Consider the following 5,431-nt stretch of genomic DNA (forward strand, 5'->3'; position numbering starts at 1 on the left):
AGTGTCAGTATTTTTTTCACGGCACCCTTAGGCTAAAAGTTTCTTATTATGAACGTCAGAAAGAAATGTTAAATTAAGTAAATTGTGTTTATATGTAGTCCTTAGGTTCAGTTGTGTGGGGAGGGACAAGATTTGCTTCAGTTTGTCCACATATTTTATGATTGGCAGTCACCAGCACTGGTTTTTCCTATCACATTGACCATAAATAATTTGATTTGGTCCTTGACCACCAACCCGATGCACCCCTGCAAGAGCCTCGGGGTGCCACGGCACACAGTTTGAGAACCCCTGCAGTATGTAAATCCTATTCTCATTCTTCTGACATTGCTACTTGTTAGTTTATATTGGTTGTAATTAACCTTCAGCTACAAACTCCCTGGGCTTCCTGTGGGAATTATATATCTTTAAAATATTAGTCGCTGTTTAAGGTGAACACTATTTCAGTAGTTACATTTTTGCAGTGTTAGGTTTATATTTCTCCACCCATTTTATCTCCATGAGTTTCTCTTTCTGCCTACACCGTGGGGGTCCATTGCACGATTATTCATGTAGATAATCGTCAAGAGGGCATTACACAACTCCAAGAAATAGTTGGCTATATGGCTAGTAGCCATGCACTGGAGGCGGTGATAGTGTAGGCCTTGGTCTAAATCCATACCTCCCAACTTTCTGTCTTCGAGGGTCGGGACGCTCGAGCGGCATAGCCGCGAGCGACCTGATAAAGGGGAATTGCCTCAGTGGAGTGGGTGTTGCCTTGCAGCACTGACCCATGATGCAGCATTTTGGGGGCGTGTCCAGTGCTCCAATAGCAGTTGCACAGCCCCCTGCTCACCTCCCAGCAGTGAATACATGGCGTGTATTCAGAGATCACTTGCTGCTTTGAAGAGCAGAGCAGTGGGTGATCAATGCCTCTCCAACTCCCCCCCCCCCCCCCCTCCACCCGCTAGACACTGCTGCCCGTGGAAGGGACAGCGGGACAGTGTCCGAATAGTGGGACTGTCCCGCTGGATATGGGATAGTTCGGAGGTATGCTAAATCACAGTTTTTACCTGTTGTATTTTGTATGTTACAGTAGGCTTGGCTTTACAACATTGTAGGCCCTTAGCAAAGCAATACACTGGGGCCCCTACACACCAATTCCCGGGAACCAACTTAAAATAAAATCATATTATGCCCCTCCTGCTGTCCCGTGCCGTCTCTCCACATGCTCCCATACATTGATTGGCTGTCGGCACTCTGCTTGGTACATAGCTGTCTGGCTGTAGGCTGAGAGACAGGTAGAGAATGCTACTTCACTGCTCTGAATGTGTGACCACCACCCAACCCTGCTTAAAAGCCCCTAGAATTGTGGGACCCTGAGCAGCTGCCCAGTGTGCCTATTCATTAAGATGACCCTGGGCTTGTTGAAGACATATACAGTAGGGGAAAACTCTCAATCTACTTAATACATGAGTTAGCTAGTAGCTATTATATATACTAGTTCCTCTTCCTGAACTTATTGAAGACAGGATGTTGGCTCAGTGGGATAGAAGTCTGGTGCTTTGAATGAATAGCGATATTGGCCGCACCAATTAAAATCTCCTGACTAGTGATCCTTGGATGTTACAGTATTCTGATTAAAAATATGGAGTTGCAATTTAGCTCTGTAAATGATGAGATAATTTCTGCCTCATGAGAAGCCATATTGGGTGCCAGTGACTGTGACTCCAATACGTGTGTGCAAATTACCCTCTGAAGAAATCGGCAAGATCGATGAAACGCTTCAGTGAAATTAATTAAACTTTCACTATCCACTGCAGCAACCACAGATGCATGACAGAGTATGAACTGGGTACATAGCCACCGCACACAGATTGGATTCCCAGGCATCCAGTATTCCTCACATCAGGCAGAAATGTTCTCATAACTCACGGAGCTACTGTAAGCTGTGGCTTGTATTTCTCTAAGGATCATCACACAGTAGAATGAGCTCAAGCTTGCCAGCTTGATTATATTAGCAGCAAGACAACCAGTGCTTGCATCAGATGTCAGTTTGGGGCTTATTGGTTTGCGAGACTGCTCATTACAATTGACTGCAGCTACTGCATACAATAATGCTTTATTCCTATTAGTGCCATCTACAACTTCCTTTAAAACGCCCATAGTTATATATTGTGCTAGCTTGGACTTACATCTATTCTGTCATCCAAATAGTCAGGTGGAAATATTCTAGCGTGGAAATTATGAACATTTATCAATCTTACTTCATGAATAGTTGCTTTATATGGCTGTTTTTTATAATGTGCGTACTATTTTGTTTTTCATGAACTATATTTTTTTACATTTTAATATTCTGATGTTTTTATAATCACAGATAATAAAATTATTATTTATCAGATTGCAGTGTGTGATTTTCATTTTTTTTTTTTCTTTTTAAGTTGGCTATCTTGTCACAGCAGCTTGGATGTGTTTGCTAATTATTATCAGTAGCTATATGAAGTTACTCCAGCTCAGTACCTAATGTGTTTTTCTTTGTAGTTATTCATCTAACTGTGTTTAACAATAATGTGCAGGTGAACTTATGTATGATTGACTATTAGGCATCTAGGGGAAAGAAGGCAGGTGCAGATACTTGGGTCGGTCTGGAGAGTACGGCAGGGGCCCAAGTCAGCTTGGGAGGCTGAGCAAATGCACCTTTTAGTCAGCACTTACTTTCTTCACATGTTCCTGTATATAAAACAGAACCTGATCCCACATTTGACCTAGCACAGGGGCCTATCTTATATATTAGCAGTTCTTCATGTAGGCGGGCACCGTGCTTGGGAGGACCCTTACCTCCATTTCCCCTGGGTGGACGTCGGCTCACGGCGGGATGCGGCGCGTCGAGATTCCGGGACGGAGGGGCTTGCATCTGGTGGGATTCAAGCCCCTCCAATCATGTTGCGGCTATTTGAGTGGCGCGCCGGGCGTGAGCCAATCGGGGATCACGTCTGGGCAGCCAATAGATACGGGCCGCTATGAGCCAATCAGGGCTCGTCGCATCATAGCTCCGCCCTCTCCCAGCATCATATAACAGACGCTACGGAGCGGGAGAGCGCTCAGTCGAGCGCCGGAGCAGAGAAGAGCTCCAGAAGAGGAGGAAGACCCAGCGGCGGAAGAAGACGTGGCGGCGAGAGGAGATCCGGCGGCAGAGGGAAAAAGAGGCGGAGGCCGACGAGGCGGAACCCGGGATCCAGCGGCAGAAGAGTGCGTAGAGTGCTGCAGTGTGCGGATAGCAAAAGAACTAACGAAGCTCCCCACTGCAGCCTCTCCCACCGATCCGGGTAGGCAGCCTTGGGCCATCACCACCGTGCTATAAATCCACCTAGACCACCGGGTGTTCAGCCTTTAGGCCTGTGGGCACAATACAGGTGCTAGGCATGGGCAGTAGTTAGTAGTCCAGGGCCACCATTTTGTAAATAGTAATCCTGGCATTAGGCCAAGCTTACTTTCCCTCAGTAAGGCAGGCACTAGGCATGTGGGCACATTACTGGCTCTAGGCCTGAGTAGTAGTTAGGAGTCAGGGAAACCATTTTGTAATTAGTAATCCTGGAATTAGGCCAGGATTACTTTCCTTCGGTTAGACAGGCACTAGGCTTGTGGGCACATTACAGGCTCTAGGCCTGAGTAGTAGTTAGGAGTCAGGGCCACCATTTTATAATTGGTAATCTTGGCATTAGGCCAAGGTTACCTTCCCTCAGTTAGACAGGCACTAGGCCTGTGATGTAATACATCCCTCCATCCCGTGAGTCTGAAGTGGGCGGCTGTCCACATCAGGGAGTTAGTTGCGTAGGCATTTATCTGCCGGTATGAAGCGGCTAGCTCATTGGCCAAACCAGACGAAAAGGTGATTCACACTTGGTCGTATATCATTGCTGTGGTCACCTTGTATGTACTGTTAGCTGGAGACAGGTGTAGCCGTTGCACAAGTTGTATTGTTGTTTTAGAAGTTATAGTAAATAGGCAAGGTTAGTTGTTAGCCTATTTACTAGTTTGTAGGGAGGCTGCTGTCATTTTCTCTCCAGGAATAGAGACCTGCGACAGGCAAGGTGACAAGAGTGGCTGTGTGAGTATACCCCTCTGTGTGTTTGTCTTGGTCCGTGTTGGGCGCCGGTTCGCGAGTCCTCGCTAGGCCTAATGAGGCTCGCTTTCACCTGGTGCCAAATAGGTGACAATTGGGTGGCTGAGGCCTTAGGGCCAGTGATGATATTCACCTTACCGGTGAAGGTCGCTGCCATCCCTATGTGTCCTCTTCCTCGCCGCGGAAAGAGTTGATTCTCGATGACAAGTGTTTCTCTCCTCCTAGCTGTCTGGTCCTCAAGGCTGAATCGATGTGTTGAGGTTAAAGGAAGGGTCCCTGGTTTGAAGAGGTTCCATGGCCGGAAGCTGAGAAGAACAACTAGCGGTAAGAAGCAAGTTACACCTGCACTGCAGCAGGCACTACGCCGCACCGCCACCCTTACATTCACAGGTGGTTATAGATCAATGAGTAGACCTGAAAATGGTTGACAGTGTCTTGGTCAAAAACAAAAGATCCACATGCACAAGGTCGACATAGGAAAAAAAGTCACCATTGACAAAAGGTCGACGCAGGAAAATGTTAATGGGTTTTGTTACTCTTTTTGGTGTCGTTTTCTCCGTAAAGTTATTGGGAACCCCAATTAGTGCACTGCATCCCGTTGCGTGGCTTGCTTTGCTGGACCTTAGTAAAGTATACCTTCACAGACTACAGTTTATCTAATAAGATGATGATGCAGGAATCTCCCTATAAAGGTTAGCCAGATCTTGTCATATAATTTTTGGTAGTGGTAATAGTGAACATGAGTTCTTAAATTATCAGAAAATGTATTAATGTGCAAAACTTTAAAAATGACCATGATACTTATGTAAATATAAAACATGACCATAAGTGCTCTCTAAATGTAAATACAACTAATAATAATAATAATAATAATAATAAAGTTTATTTACATAATACTTTTATCCAACAAGACTCTAAGGACAGCATATTTGCTGTTAAGAAACCACATTACAAAGGAGGCAGTCACTAATACCACTTTCAAATTTAAACCCTGGCTTTAACCCAGCTTGGACCCTGGAAGCAGAACACATGTTGAAGCCTGGGTTTCAGTACTTACATGGGTGATGGACCTGGATTGTTCCCGGGTTGACACTCTTCACACTGGACTCGGGCCTTCAGTGACCCAGGTCTTATGTCTAGCAGTGAATACTTAGAGATGTTGTCATCTCCAAGCACTACTGTGGCCACCAATGAACTCCTTTTAGGCATGACCTGGGTCATCTCTTTCACACATAAGCCAGTGCACTGACCCGGGTTGTAAGTCCTGGGAACAACCCTGATCGATTGTAGGGTCATGGACCCAGGGCTGTCAACCAAGATCTGACAGTTTTC

Source organism: Pseudophryne corroboree, chromosome 6 (assembly GCF_028390025.1).
Source record: "Pseudophryne corroboree isolate aPseCor3 chromosome 6, aPseCor3.hap2, whole genome shotgun sequence".
Lineage (NCBI taxonomy): Eukaryota > Metazoa > Chordata > Amphibia > Anura > Myobatrachidae > Pseudophryne > Pseudophryne corroboree.